Source organism: Dromiciops gliroides, chromosome 4, assembly GCF_019393635.1.
Source record: "Dromiciops gliroides isolate mDroGli1 chromosome 4, mDroGli1.pri, whole genome shotgun sequence".
Taxonomy (NCBI): domain Eukaryota; kingdom Metazoa; phylum Chordata; class Mammalia; order Microbiotheria; family Microbiotheriidae; genus Dromiciops; species Dromiciops gliroides.
This window is the reverse complement of record NC_057864.1, coordinates 430,409,629-430,426,877: the sequence shown is the minus strand read 5'-3', so window position 1 is coordinate 430,426,877 and position 17,249 is coordinate 430,409,629.

Below are 17,249 nucleotides of genomic sequence, written 5' to 3'. Positions count from 1 at the left end.
CTCTTGTTTGTATAAAAATACAAATCTTACCCATACCTGAGAAAGTTATGGGATTTGTTTTATCCTAATTTTATGGTATACATTTTTTTTGTCCAAGTCAGAAAAAATGCTAGATATAATAAGTAAAGAAAAAAAGGAGTAAGAATTGGGAAAGAAGAATGTAAATGATCTCTTTTTTACAGATGAGAATTTAACTTAGACTATCAGAGTCAACTAAAATTTAACTGAAACAATTAACAATTTCTGTTAAGTTTTAGTATATACAACAAATCCACACAATTAATCAACATTTGAGTGAAAAACCCAGCCACAAAAACAGAGTAAGATATGGAGGAATTACAAATAAAATGTGTACAGAAAGTATGAAATACTTGGGAGCCACCTATCAAGATACACACCAAACCAATATAAATACTATTACAAAATATTGATTACAGAAATAAACACAAACCTTAATAACCAGAGGAATATATCATTTAAATGGCAATACTCCTTATATTAATCAAATTTTTAGTGCCATACCAAACTACTAAATGATTAATTTATATAACTACAAAAACAATAACAAGGTTCACATTGAGCAACAAAAGATGAAGAATCTGTTTAGTTTTAATGTTCTATCAAACTGGTTCTTGCCTATCTTCCCAGTGTCAGTAGACATTCAAGTCCAATTCTCTCTTCACTTGGCAATTTGGCTGCATACACAGTTCTCAAAAGTAGAACTATAGACCATTACCAGCCATGTACAATGATGATCTGATTCACTAATAATAAGAAAAATGTAAATCTAAGTAACATTTTGGTTTCATCTAATATCCCATAAATTGTTAAAAATGAGAAAAGATAGGAACACTCCCCATTGCTGGAGTTGTGGGAAGATGGGCACATTATTGAGTTATTGGTGAAGTTGTCAATCAGTTTAAAAAACAGTTTAGAATTATGAAAATTAATTCAATGAAATGTTCTCCTTCCACTCACAGATCTCATTAATAGTTTTATACCCCAAGGGAATTATTGGTGATTAGAAAGTCAAGAAAAAGTATTTATAGTAGCACTTCTGATGTGGACAAAGAATTGAAAATAAAGTGGATGCCCATCATCTGGGTAGTGATTAACCAAATTGGAGGACAAAAATAGAGAAGGTTTTTATACTGTAAAAAAATGGCCAATATGAGATGCGTGGAGAAAATTACATGAACTGATGCAGAATGAAGCAAAATCAAGAAAGCAATATGCAAAATGATTATGACAATGTAAGTTGTCAAACACAAAATAATACACATTCAGTTTTGCAAAATTACAAGAAAGGAAATTTGGACCCAAAGAATAGGAATAAAAAGAAAACACTATTACACTGTTTGGCAAAGGTGAGTTCTACAGGTGTGAACATCATATATATTTTCAGATTTTTTATTGTATTAATTGATTTGGGTAATTTTTTCCCTCTTCCTTTTTTTCTTTTTTTTTTTTGTTTTGTTCCTTAAAAATAAGATTTTTATGAGATTTTTTATTAGAAATGGAGTGGAGAGGCAGCTAGGTGGCGTAGTGGATAAAAGCACTGGCCCTGGATTCAGGAGTACCTGAGTTCAAATCCAGCCTCGGACCCTTGATACTTACTAGCTGTGTGACCCTGGGCAAGTCACTTAACCCCCATTGCCCCACAAAAACAAAACAAAACAACAACAAAAAAAAAGAAGTGGAGTAGATACTAGAATAAATTCTAATAATAAAATTTTTAAATCAGTTAAATTCAATAAAACACACTGTTTTAAACAAAATTTCATTTCACATTGGCAAAATAAAGGACTATCCTTTATATTCTGTTGGCATATATTGCTCTGATTCCAGGTTAATTCTCTTTCACCAGGTTGTTTTTTTTTTTTCTCAATGGTTTTTGGAGAGTATAGGAGAATCTTGCATAATTTCTGCTCAATGGAGTATCACTTTTGCTTTGTAATTTGTTTGTTTTTTTAAGTGAGATACTCTTCAGAGAAGTGACCTGATTTAATCATCAAAACTTTTGGGAAGTCTTCCCAAATGTCCCATTAACATGATTATTTTTGGTTTAAAGTGGTTTTCCCAATTGCAAAACTATTATGTGAAGAGTTCCAAAACTACTGTTCCCGTTTTATAGATAACAAAACTGGGATTCAGAGAAGGGAAAAGTCATAGTCACATACTAAGGCACAGGATTCCTGACAAGTCCACTGTTTTCTACCTTTCATGAAGCTTAACAAATCTATTTACCAAGCTCATTTAAACAATTCTAATTGCAAGAAGATTAAAACAATACTTAGTTGTCCTCTTATAGTTAATTTGTGAATCAATACAACATAGAATTTACTATAAGTTAATACATCAATCATAAGATACTAGATGATTAAAGATACACTATAATTACACTCAAAAATATTAGTATCTAACTTCCTTAACTAGCATTTATCAATAGCTTGGGGTATAGTGAATTAATTTCTGGTCTTGAAGTCAAAAAGATATGAATTCAAATCATACCTCAGATATTGATTAGCTTTTTGACCCAAATAAAGACATTTAACTTCTCTCAGCCTCAGTTTTCTCATCTGTAAAATGACAATAATAGTGCCTGGCTGAAAGAGTTGTTTTGAGGATCAAATGAGGTAACATATGTGAAAAAATTTACAAATCTTAACTAATTCTTTGAATGTTAGCCATCATTATTGCCACTGCATTTCTTGCTATTTAGATTTTTGTATGTTAAACTAAAATAGAATGAGTCTATTAAAAGTTAATAAATCACTTTGAACTTCAGTATCCAGAATCTTTAATCATAAAATTTTAGCACAAAAGCAAACCTTTATCACTTATGATTTAGATTTACTCTGTGTAGTATAGAGTGAGTTTTAGTTATAGTCTTGTTGGAAGGAAGATGGCAAGAGTTGTAAGAGAGTATATTACAGTAATATATCTTTTCTATCCTACCTTTTTAGGAAATCTACAATAAAACAATGCAACATGCTTGATATACAGTCTTTTTTATGTGATGTGACTTTCATTGGGTTATCAAATTCATGGTGCATGCCATTTGTCCTTATTATATTTTATCTTGTTATATTTGTCCCATTCTTTTAGCCAGTCATGGCCTTTTTGGGTCATGATCCTGTCATTCACTATATTAAGTATTCCTTCTAGACTTATGTCATCTAAAAATTTGATAAATATGACATAAATATCTTCATCCACGACACTGATAAAATGTTGAGCAACATAAAACCAATGACAAAGCCCTCAAGGAATTCCCTGGACGCCTTTTTCCAGGTTGTCATTGATTCATTAATCAAAATTTTGGAGGTATATTTGTTCAGCTGTTAATCCATGAGATGCATATATCCATTTCACATTTTTTCCATCTTGTTTATATAGAATTCATAAAAAGAAATGGAAAAATATACTTTCTAAACATCTTGCTAATAACTAATGTTCCTCTTTTGCTTGACTTTCCCAGATATTTAAGACATATCAAAGGAATAAATGAGATTTGAATGATACCCCTTTTTTCTGGGAAAGCTCTGGTCATTCCTAGTCATCATTGCTTTATTTTCTTATCGCTCACATACCATGCATTTAGTACTCCAGTATAGATAAGGGATTGGAGTATTGACATCAAGTTGATAGCAGTAGGTGATATAACAGCAACCAGTTTTTTTTTCCCTTTTAAAGATTAAAGTGTCTTGTTTTCTGCATTTTTCTGAAAACACACTTCTACTTCAGGGATTGCTGCCAGAAGTTCAGTAGTCATATCCAAAAGTCTCTTCAGCATAGAGTGTAATTTATCTTGGCTAGAAAATTTGAACTCGTTTGTCAAATTTGTGAATGGGAAAAAAATGAGAAGGATAATTAAGACGTGTATCAAGGTCAAAACGCTAAAAGAACACAAATTGCAGATATATCAGTAAGCCAGTCAATACAAATTTATTAAGGGTCAGTATGATAATTACTGTGGATACAAAGGAAGTAAAAAAAAATCCCTTACCATCAAGGAGTTCATAATCTAAAGGGGCAGACAAAATACAAATGACTATGTACAACAGAGGGAAGTTGCTTGACTTAAGAGGAATTAGGAAAGGCTTCCTGTAGTATGTAAAATTTTAGGTGAAACTTGAAGGATTCCAGGGAAACCCGGATATTGAGGAAAGAGGGCATTCCAGGGTTGGGGAACAGTCAGTAAAAATGACAAAAATCAAGAAGAGATGGGATATCTTATTCAAGAAGCAATCAAAAGTCCAATGTCACTGAATCTCAGATTATATTGTGGGGATGGGAGGAGAAGATAAGAGTGTAATTGAAAGAAGAATGGCAAGGGAAGGGGAGATTGGTTATAAATTACTTTGAATGCCAACATTTGATTTTATATTTAATTCTGAAAATGATAGGGAGTTAATATATTTTACTGATTAGAAAGTGATGTGGCTTGATCTGCACTTAAAGAAATTCACTTTAGTAATTGAGTGGAGGATGGAATTGTGACAGACACAACAACCAACCCAGAGTAATGAGATGAAGGCTTGTATCAGGGTAGTGTCAGTATCAGAAAGGAGAAGCACCATATTTGAATATGAATTTGATATGTTTACAAAGGTAAATTCACAGGTGTTGCCAAGTGATTAGATATCGAGGATGTGATGATACCTAGGTTTTAAGACTGGGGGATGTGGATGGTGATACAACACTAATAAGGAAGTTAAGAAGAGAAGGGTTGAGAGGAGGTAAAGATTATGAGTTGAGCTTTGGACATGTTGTGTTTAATATGTCTACACGGCCATCCAGTTCAAGAAGACTAACAGGCAATTGGAAATTCAAGACTGGAGGTAATGTAAGAGATGAGGGCTTGATAAATAGATTTGAAAATCATAATCATAAAGAAAAAAATTGATTCCATGGGAACTAGTCACCATGTGAAATAGGACACAGGGAGAGAAGAAGAGGTATCAAGAAAGAGCACTGTGGGACACCCCTGGTTAGTAAGCATCACCTAAATGAAGACTTAGCAAAATAGACTGAGAATAGACAGATATTTCAGAGAAAAAATACTAAGAGTAATATCATGAAAACTTTGAAGAAAGTATAAAGAAGAGGTTTATCAATAATCAAAGGTTTCAGAGAAGTCAGTGTCGCTTAGTCTCTCTCCCTCTGACTTGGTCCTTTTGTCTCTGTCTCTGACTCTGTGTGAGTCTCTCTCTCTCTCTCTCTCTCTCTCTCTCTCTCTCACACACACAAACACACACACACACACACACACACACACACGTCCCAGTAATCAATAATTCTATATTTCTCTAAGAAAATACTTATTCTTCATCTCTGGAATGGTGGCCCTATTTTAGTAACTTCTGTGTATGTGTTTCTTTTATTGCCTGAAGAGTGTGTGTGTGTGTGTGTGTGTGTGTGTGAGAGAGAGAGAGAGAGATTAATATAAAGAGTTTTGAAATCTAAGTTCTTAATGCACAGTAATTATTTGATTTAACTAATTCTTGTTTGATGAATAATGAAATATTTTCATCCTCATCTGTGATCAAAACTATTACCAATATATGAAGATTGTATATTTTAATTATCTATACTTAATGCAACCACACACCTGTTTTCAAATGAAACTCTATTAGAGAATAAATTTTTGGTTAAAATCTGAAATACATAATGACCAACAAAAGACAATCCCAAGTATATGAGACTATTGAAACATAAAAAAGTAGCACATGTCCACTAAAGGAGATTTCTTAATAAGACTTCAGTTGATATTTACCCATGTAGATACTTCAACATTTCCACAAAATCTTTGTGATAATTAACATACGGATGAGAGACATAACTGATGAAAGTGTTAGAAGGTAATTGTCAGGTTTTCACAAAGAATATTATGTATTATAGCAGACATAACTTCACAGTTACACACAATTGACTACAATTGTAAGATCTGTTTTTGTTGGTTTGTTTTTGTCTGTTTGGTTGGTGTTAAATTGGAAATGTAAAGTGAAATATAGCATAAAAAGAATTCCTTGGAAAATATTCCTCCAAGAGCTATAAATATGAATTCTTTTGCCTGGAATAAACGATTAATTAAGTTGAATTGTGGGGCTTCTGGGGATAGGAAGAGGAGCAAGACAGAGTGTGGATCTTGGAGACAAGTTACAAGCAGATTGCTTTTCCACAGCATGTGCAGGTACCTCAACACACTTTTCTTCAGATATGCATAACCCAACCTGGGCCAGTCCAGCCAATGTCCATAGATGGCTAGAATATATTACACAACTGTCTACATTCTTGTTCTCTATTGATGAATCCTAGTTCAGAGAGGTGCTTTTCCCTGGGAGCCTCGTCTTTGCCCTTTCTTCCCATCCCCATATCATCCCATCAATTAATGCTGACTTCACAATCTTGCTGATTGGTCCCTTCAACTTGGAAGATACTATTTTTAGTACCTGAGTTGGACATTTAACCAAAATAAAAGGAAATGTTCAAGAGACAAGTTCAACATAGGAACTTGTTATATAATTTCTTTCCTACTTACTACATATGCTTAAGCCACTAAGCAAGACTCAGAGCACATTGAATTTCAATCAATAAGGATTGGGGAAAATCTCACTCACACACATTGACAAAATGTGAGGGTGAGGAATATATTTAATAGCTTCTAAAGGATCTTCTATCAGCCAATAATCTTGTGACTCATGCTCTTGCACGTAGTACAAATAGAGGGATTCCCTGTAGATAGTAATGCCTTCCAGATGTTCCTCTTTGTATAATGTATTTATTGCATCAAGCCCCCAAACACTCTGAGACTATTCTAATGCCAAAAGAGATTGACCTAATAACCCATGTAGGTAAAAATCCAAAGGAAGAAGAGTGGCTATTATTCAGACAATGACTTGCAGATACCTGAGCAGCATACTGAGTTAGTTTATCAACAGATTCCCCTTTGACAGGCACCTGAAAAAATATAATAAACTGATTTCAGAATTGGAAAGAAGGAAGAGAGCAGGTTGAATGACATTGGGGCTATTCAATAGCACTTGCAATAATTCCAAGCCACTTCTTGTTATTAAAAAAATGTATCACATATATATGCAATGACCAATAGGTCATTTTCTGGCCAACTTGCACCAATAAATAAATAGACACAGGACCACTAGGGCTACACAATTAGACCTTCTGGCCAAGTCTTCACAGTCTTTGTCCAAGGAGGCAATTTTTTTACGGAGAAGGGACAAGTTATCTCTGCCCAGTGCCAACCAGATGCTACTCACAGGACAGGGGAATTATTAATTAAGTTGAATGAGCATGATACCCTGAGAGGGAGACAGGAGGCTGTATGTCCCAGGAAACTTGACCTACAGCAACTACCACATTGCCAACTATCGCCCCTCTGACCCTGATGGAGAAAGCCCAAAACAGTGAACTGAAGAGCTTTTAGAATGGTGTGCTAAAGTAGCATACTTTTCCCCAAAGCAAGCTCTGCAGACATCATCAAAGGGAGAAATCATTGTGGAAAAGATGGCCACATATCTCAGCATCACCAACAGCAATTGCTGGTCAACTACACCCAGATAGGCACAAGAGCTCTATGAGCGGCAGGACCCCCAGGATACTGATCTTGTTTACATCACAGCCTCACAGTCATCATTTGGAGAAGATGCTCCTTTGTAGAAGGGCTCAGCCTCCTGCAGTGACTACCAGCCAACTACTGCTACCCAGCTAGAAAGGAAGCCATCCTAGATGAGAGAGATAGGAATCAAAGTGTGCAAAGCACTGAACAACTACCCTAACCACTTTGACTACCATCTCTCCCCAGACCCTGATGACAACCCAGGACTCTGATCACAAGTGTCTTTGGAATAGTGATACTTCTACTCCAGTCTTAGATATTTCAACATATATAAAAATATTATTTTATCAATCTGCTTTGTCATTGTACCCTAAGGGTCATAGGATCTTTCCATCTGACTTGCTGTTTTATTTTTTCTATTTGTATCCTCAGGATTTAGTCCAGTCCTTTGCATATAAGTAAATCCTTTTTTGCTTTTTTTTTTTTTTTGGGAGGGAGGTTTGGGTTTTTTGGGTGAGGCAATTGGGGTTAAGTGACTTGCCCAGGGTCGCACAGCCAGTAAGTGTTAAGTGTCTGAGGCCAGATTTGAACTCAGTTCCTCCTGACTCCAGAGCCAGTGCTCTATCCACTGTGCCACCTGGATGCCACATAAATAAATCCTTGATAAATGTTTCATTCATTCATTTCCATTTCTTCATATCCTGATACATAAGATTCAAAATTATAAATAGTCCAAAGAAGAATGAAAAGTCAATTTAAATAAACACTTATTAAGCACTTATTTTTTCCCAATGGTAGTAATATCCAAAGACAAACATGAAATAGTTTTATCTTCAAAGGCTTTTCATTCTTTGGAATGCAGACTTTTGAAGTCAAACAAGTAAAATGAAAAGAAGAAAATGTATGAACTATATTGATTGTAAATTGAATGGAAACATTAAAATCTTTGAAAATTAATTTATAAAGCTGAACCCTAAATTTGTCTTATATGTTATCTACAATCACATAATAAAGGAGAAGCAGAAGAGTAGAAAGGAAATTATGTAGAATAAAGATGATGATAAAAAAGAAACATAAATTTGTGTTCAAATGGAAATGTTTTTAGCACATCTCATTTGAGCCCCATTATTTCATATGGTAGAACAGATAAAAGTAAGTAATATTCTCATTTGACAGATGAGATACTTGAAAAAATATTAGGTTAAGTGGATTCCTCATTGTCACACAAGTATAAAATTGCCAGAGATAATAATTAAATCTTTAAACTCTGGTCTTCTTCATTCTAACTCAAGTATGGTATTCAATATAAGTCACTATGCATTCTCATGAATTAGATAATTACATAAACATGTAATTTAGCTACAATGACCTAAGTCACCATTTGACTCAGGCAATTTAATAATTTAGCCATTTTATATGAATTGAACCTATCAGATATGGTCCATGAGAAAAATGGTCTCCGGAGGACATAATTTAACCATTGAAAGGAACAATCGCCACACAGAGTGCTTTCTGCTTCAGTAGTAATGATTTTTCATCAACTGTCTTGTTTGACCTTTTTAAAGTAACAATAATAATAGTATATGCCATATTTTCCATTCTTTTGGGATCCATTCCCTACTTTTCTATGTCTTAAGCATGAATTTGGCCATATAAGCTGCATTCCTTCTAGCATGTTCTTTAGTATTTATTTTTTAAAGTCCAGACACTGTCTCCAACTTAATTTAAATGCAATTTCTACTCCCTTGTAGAAAATATTGGTTATAAAAATGTTAGAATGTAAATATGGTGCTTTGCATTACTGATAATGAGAATAGAGTGCTATAGAAATTATTGCAATTCATTTTGTATCTCAGCTACTTGTTCTCTTCTTTGCTTTTTAATCTTTAAACACTATCAAAATAACCTGGAATAACCTTGTTCTTATGAGAAGCTTCTTGAAGCCTAGCTTTTACTTCTGCTGTTTTTTTGCTATTTTGTGCAGTAATGCTTCTTTAATCTCTTTCTCTGTCATATTTGCAAATGAGATCACATTAGAAACTGGTGGCTTTTAGCTCCCTTGTCTTTCCACTTGGCAAGAAAATGAAATGTTTGTAGGCTAATGAGGTTTCTGTGATTCTTTGGCCTCCTTGTTAGGGTGATTGGTATATATCTATTAAATATCTCTAAGAAATGATATTAATCAGTCAATATTTTTACCTTTTGTTGTTGTATAGTTGTTTGGTCATGTCCAACTCTTTATGACTCTGTGAACCATAGCACACCAAAACTGTTTATGTGGCTTTCTTGGCAAAGATACTGGAGAGATTGGGCATTTCCTTCTCTAATGGATTAAGGCAAACAGAAGTATAAGTGATTTGCCAAGGGTCACAGAGCTAGTAAATGTCTAAGGCCAGATTTGAACTCAGGTCTACCTGGCTCCAGGTCCATTACTATATCCACAGAACCACCAAGCTGCCTTATCTTTGCAGTTACTCAATCTCAATTTTTGTCAGCATGTTTAAGAAAGTAAAAATGGTGTGGTTTTGATTGTGTGAAATGTCTTCTCATCTCTGTTCTTTATTTTGTTTTGGTGTTAATTTGTCCTTTTTTGGTAATAAGATATGACTGTTCACATACCAAACTAATTCTGAATTTACTCACAGATTTACACAAATACATTCATTTGTGAAGAACAACATTAACATATTTAATTGCTTCTAAGATTCTTAAAGAAAAGTTTCGTGTATGAGGAGTTTGAGTGTTCAAGTAACCATAGACACTTTCATTTCTTAATCCTGATAAATATTTTCTAGCATATTTTGATCTCTGGTACCCACCATTGAATTAAAGTAGCCAAGTATCCATGTGTGTATAGCATATAATTTATAAACAATCTCTCTCTCTCTCTCTCTCTCTCTCTCTCTCTCTCTCTATATATATATATATATAATATTCTACATAGTACATAAAGTGATACAGAATACAGAATACAGAATACACAGTATGTTGATATATTAATATGATATATTATGAAATATTTTATCATTATTAATATATTGCTACAATATGCATATATATTATATGTGTGTTTATATATACATATATATACATAATTTAGAGGCTTTTCTCATGTATTTTTTTTAAATAATTGCTCTATATTTACATCTCTTTGCAATAGTTTGCTTCATGGCACTCCTTTAACAAATACATTTGGAGCCAATTAACCAAAAAAATATATATATATAGAAAGATTGATGGCTCCATGAGTGTATATATTCTACTTCTGAAAGGATATATCTATAGCTACACATACTCCCTAAAGCTAATTCTGTAGTATATATTGACACAAGATTAAATAGTAAATGCAAAAGGGATACAAGAAATACACATTCCAGTCAATACTTAAGGTCACCCAATTTTCATATCATTTATTTAGGTCCCAGATTAGTACAGCAGCAATTGTGATAGTTTCAGGAAGTCTTAGGCCTATAGAGAATTCCAAGCTAGGTCCTAGCCAAGTGGCATAAGCATCTTGGCATGATTCAAAAATAAACAGACATGTAAAACATTTTTTCACATGTACTATGACAACCCATAAACATTTTGAATAGATTGTATACATGGTAGAGATTCGAGGACAGCACATATTGACTTGCTTTTGTCTACTCATCTATCTTTTTTGTGGGAGAGAGATCTCAATCTGCCTATATTATTCATTGCCATCTAAACTGAAGAACTGTAGTCCATAACATACAGCCATCATCATAGTTCTTTCTTTGCCCATAATCACTATGAGCACTGCTAGGAGAGTTGGACAAGTGTCATTCTCTGCATTACTCACAAGGCTTCACACTGGACTGCTTTGTCATGCCATTCAAAACTCTTGTTTTTGGAAGGTTATTCCAGCCCTGGAAATCACACTTTGGAAGTGAAGTATATTTCATTGCATGAATCCCCTTTCTTTGATTGTGTGGCTTCTCTGAGAAGCATGATTTAAGAAGCATGCATGGTTAATTTCTTGACATGCTAAACTCCAGACTTCTCTACCAAGCCTCTGAACCAGTACCTCCATTCATTCCTTTTCTTAGACCCATTTTATCATGGACTTTTTTTTGTTCACATTTTTATTCACAAAACTTAGCACACAGTAAATACTTAACTAATTCTTGTTTCCTGACTGACCAAAAAGAATATATCCTGATATTCCTGGATATGTGATAAAACCCACTATGCTATCTCCCTTGTTTGTCTTTACAAGTAGAACCCTAAAGATATTTTCCCCCCACAAAATTGTAATTGTGGTTAGCAGTCAAGGTGACTTTTCAAAAGTGTAGGTTTCACCATTTCACCATTCTCCATCCACTGTGCTCTAAGGACTTCCTATTATCTTCAAAATCAAATATAAACTTATTTGCTTGTGAATTAAAACTCATTTTAGCCTGAACATCCTTCCATACCTTTGCATTCTTTCCATACCTTTATTACTTCCCTGTCCTTTATGGACTAACTACATCTGCCCACTTGAAGTTTCCTGAATCTGATGTGTTGTTTTTTTATTTTTTGTTTTTTGTTTCCCATCTACCTACCTGTGCATCAGTTGCCTTCCATGCTTAGAGTACTCTGACCTCCAATTCTTAGTTTCCCTGGTTTCATTTAAGATTCTATTCAAATCCAACTTCTATAGTATGTTTTCTATTTTTCTTTCTTTTAAAATAATAACATTTGTTAATAGCCTTTATTTTGTTATCTCCCTCCATTCTGAGTATGTACCATCATTTCCTTTATTCAGCAAGACATTTTGATCAGAAAAAAAATATTTTAATCACAGAAAGAGAAAAAAGTAGTTCAGCAAAATTAATTAACATACACACAAAGTACATTCTATATCTTATGGCACTTATCACATTCCTCTACAAAGAAGGAAGGAAAGAATCATTTTCCCATATCTTTTCTAGGGCCAAGGTTAATCAGTATAATTTCACTGTCTTCATTTTGAAATCAATGTTTTAAAACTTTGGAATCCAACTTCTCTTCCTCCCTCCCTCTCCACCCCCTCCCCAAAAACTCAAGCAATTCAATTTAAGTTATAAATGAATAGTCATGCAAAACATCTCCACATTAGCCAGGTTGTGAAAGAAAACAGACAAAAACAAAACTTCAGATTAAGGAACTATCAAAAAAAATTATGATTCAATCTGATTACAGATACCATCAATTCTTTCTCTGTAGATGGTTTGCAATTTTCATAAGTCTTTCAGAATTATCTTGGATCATTGCATTGCTGAAAATAGCCAAGTCATTCACAGCAGATCATCTTACACTCTTGCTGTTATTTTGTATACAGTTCACTCTGCTTCAGTTCCTGTGGGTCTTTCCAGGTTTTTCATTTTTTTTTGTTCCCAAAAAATAGCTAACAAAAAAAATATCTCTCAAACTGTATCCAAATATCATCAGATATCTTTCTGTATATGGATTGATTTTTTCATAAGACCTTCTGAGTTGTTTTGGATCATTGCATTGCTGAAAATAAAAGTCATTCAAAGCAGATCATCTCACAATATTACTATTATTTTGTATATAGTAGATTTCACTTTGCATCAACTCATGCAGTCCCTCCATATTTTTCTGATAGTGTAATAGTCAGCATTTTTTCATAGTAAACTACATTTATATAGCACTTTAAAGAGAGATTTTCTTACAATAAACCCATGAGGTTGATTATTGCAACAGTAATAGAAAACTTTTACATAGTACCTTAAACCTGACAAAGAATTTTCTTCACAATAGCCTAGCAAAGTAAGTACCATACATTTTGCAATTATCATTATGAATCAATGGAAAAATCATCATCCATCGATCCTCATCATAATCCTCACTTAATCCTCATCACTGTCAATCCTCCTCATCATCCATCAATCAGTCCTCTTTTCCTCCAATCATCATCAATCAATCCACCACCATCATCATCAAATCATCATCTTACATTACTCTTGCCTCTTCTTCAAATTTTTTTTTACACAATTGCTATTGTTAACTGTTTCCCTACATTCTATTCCTTTCCCATACTATCTACTCTATTTTCTATCTTCTTTTACCCCATCCCTCCTCAAAAGTATTTTGCTTGTGACTGCCCCCTCCCTTGCTCTGCCCTCCCCTCTTTCTCCTCTCCCTCCTTATCCCCTTCCACTCCTACTTTCCTGCAGGGTCAGATAGATTACTCCACAAATTGAGTGTGTATGTTAATCCCTCCTTGAGGCAATTCTGATGAGATTATGGTTTGGGGCTAACTCTGATGAATGAGAAGCTCATTCACTTCCCCACTCCTCCCTCATATCTCCTCCCACTCTATTGGCTCTTTTCTGATTCTTTCATGGGAGATTTCACCCCATTCTACCTCTTCTTTTTCCCCTCCCCAGGGCATTCCTTTCTCCCCTCAATTTTACCCAAAAGATGTCATCATGGGGCAAGTAGGTGATGCAGTGGACAAAGCATAAACCCTGGATCCAGGAGGACCTGAGTCCAAATCCCGCCCCAAACAAGATACTCAATAATCATGTCTGCCCCCCCATAAATGCTTTACAAATATCATCCCTTTATAATCGATTCAGCCTGTGCCCTCTGTCTAAATTTATTCCTATCAATTGCCCTAAAACTGAGAAAGCTCTTATGATTTAGATATATTATCTTCCCATGTAGGAATGTAAAAAGTTTAACCTTTTAACATCTCTTATGATTTCTTTATCCTGTTTAGCTTTTAATCCTTCTCTATCATCTTACATTTAAAAGGCAAATTTTCTATTAAATTTGGGTCTTTTCATCACGAATACCTGAAAGTCCTCTATATCATTTAAGTCCGATTTTTTTATTCCCTGAAAAATTATACTCAGTTTTGCTGGGTAGGTGATTTTTGGTTGTAATCCCAATTCCTTTGCTCTCTGGAATATCATACTCCATGACCTCTAGTCCTTTAATGTAGAAGGTGCTAGATCCTGCCCTATCCTTACTGTGGCTCCACAGTATTTGAATTCTTTCTTTCTGGCAGCTTGCAATATTTTCTCCTTGACCCGGGAACTCTGGAATTTGGCTATAATATTCCTGGAAGTTTTCCTTTTGGGATCTCTTTCAGGAGATGATAGGTGGATTCTTTCGATTTCTATTTTACCACCTGCTTCTAGAATATCAGGTCAATTTTCCTTGAAAATCTCTTGGAAGATGATGTCTAAGCTCTTTCCTTGATCGTGGTTTTCAGGTAGTCCAATGATTTTCAAATGATTTCTCCTTGATTTATTTTCCAAGTCAGCAGTTTTTCCAAAAAGATATTTCACATTGCCCTCTAGTTTTTTATTCTTTTGGATTTGCTTTATTGTGTCTTGGTGTCTCATAAAGTCACTAGCTTCTGTTTGTTCAATCCTAATTCTTAGGCAATTAGTTTCTCCAGAGATCTTGTGTATTTCCTTTCCATTTGGCTTTTCAAGCTGTTGACTTTTTTCTCATGACTTTCCTGCATCACTCTCATTTCTCTTTCCATTTTATAATAGGTTTTTCAAGGTTCTTCCTGCTATTAATGCCTTTCTTTTTAAAAATTCCTGCCATTTACTCTCTCTCTCTCTCTCTCTCTCTCTCTCTCTCTCTCTCTCTCTCTATATATATATATATATATATATATATATATATATATATATAGTTTTGTTTTGGGTTTTTTTTGTTTTGTTTTTGTTTGTTTGTTTGTTTTTGGTGAGACAATTGGGGTTAAGTGACTTGCCCAGGGTCATACAGCTATTAAGTGTTAAGTGTCTGAGGCCAGATTTGAACTCAGATCCTCCTGAATTCATGGCTGGTGCTCTCCCCACTCTGCCACCTAGCTGCCCCCATAGATATTTTGTATGTACCTAGTTAAGCATGTGTAGTCTCCACAATTATAATGCATTATTTATAATGGGAAACTGTTTGTTCTCTTTCTTTGTATCCTTAGAACTTAGCACCATGTCATTCACAAAATAAGTGCTTAATAAATGTTGACGGTGAGAATGGGAAAGCTATGAAGACGTATAAATGTTATAGAAGCAGAATTGAAAAGATGTAATAATATGGTATCTATGATAAATAGAGAAAAAGTTAAACAAATAGTCTCAATGTTTTAAATTTGGGAGCCTGAGTAAATAGTGACACCAAAATAGAAAGAAGGAAATCAGAAAGAATAAGAGATTCAAGCTGAAAGGGAAATAGATTTTTTTGATATTATTTTATTTGAGCTACTGTTGGGATGTCTACATGGATATCAATGGCAACGTGGTGTATAAGCAAAGAGTGCTTACATTACCTTGAACTGTGACCATGTACAAATCAGTCAACATCTCTATTAGCCTATTCCCTCATCTGTAAAATGGGGGCATTGAGACTTTTATATGCTTTTTATCATTAAGACAGATACATTATGGGGATAGTGTGACATTGAATTCAATGTAGTCCAACATGTTTTGTATGTCTTGAAGTATTCAAAATATGCCATTTATCTTTAGGAGAAAGCTGTTTACAGTGAGAAGATGAATGAAGACTAAAAAAAAAAGCTATTAAATCTGATAGCCAGCATAGACTTTGGTGATATTTTAGAAACTAGTTTCTGTTGAAGGATGATGACAGAACACAGATGGTAAAGCTTTGGAGAGACAGGGCATTAAAGAAATAGAGCCATCAGGTGAAAGAATTTTTAATGGCATTTTTAGTGATGAGGAGAGATAAAAATGATAGCTAGGTCAAAGGAAAGTTTTTGATGGTTGGTGGTTTTGTTTTTCTTTCAGCTTTGTTTTGACTTTTAGGCTCATAAAGAATTCAGAATCTCTACAACCAGAAGACAATGAGTCAGTGAAAAAAGGAATATTGAAGATGCATAAAAATATGGATTCTGTTCAAATATATGTTATGGTAATAAAAATCTATGCTCAAGTGGCTGATACCAAAGAGGGCAAAGTTGCTCTTTTCTGTGAAGAACTATAGTATTTTCTAGAATTAATGGCAAAAAGGATGTCATAGCCATTATATGGGATGAGATGATAGAGTAGGAAATGAAAAGATAATCAGAATAACAAGCAAGTTCAGTCTTGGAATAAAAAAATGAAGCAGGGCAGAGGCTCATAAATTTTTGTCATGATGACTCAGATTATCATAACAAACACTCCTTCAAGAACCCAAAAAGTGTCCCCACACATGGACATCATCAGATGGTCAATATCAAAATCAGTTTGATTATATACATTGGAACCAAAAGTAGAAAAACTCTTTACAGTCACTTATGAGACTTGGAGTTAATTGTGGCTCTGATCATGATGTTCTTATTGCAAGATTCTGACTTAAATTGAAGAACTGGAGTTTTGCAACATTTTACAGGAGGCAGTAGCAGCCGCAACAACAAACCAAACCAAACCAAAATGAAACAAAAACTTCCAAAGAAAAAGAAGTGCAAGAAAGAAAAATAAATGTGTTTGTGCGTGCGTGTGTGTGTGTGTGAGAGAGAGAGAGAGAGAGAGAGAGGGTATAGAAAGCTTGAACTTCAAAATCTTTGTTTACTATGAATTTTATTAATTCCCTGCAAAGATAGTGTTGAGAATCAAACAGATGTTTAGGGTATATTGTTTTCCACTGGTGTTTCTATGACTTTTATTCCCTCTGTATGCCCTACTTTTTGTGACCC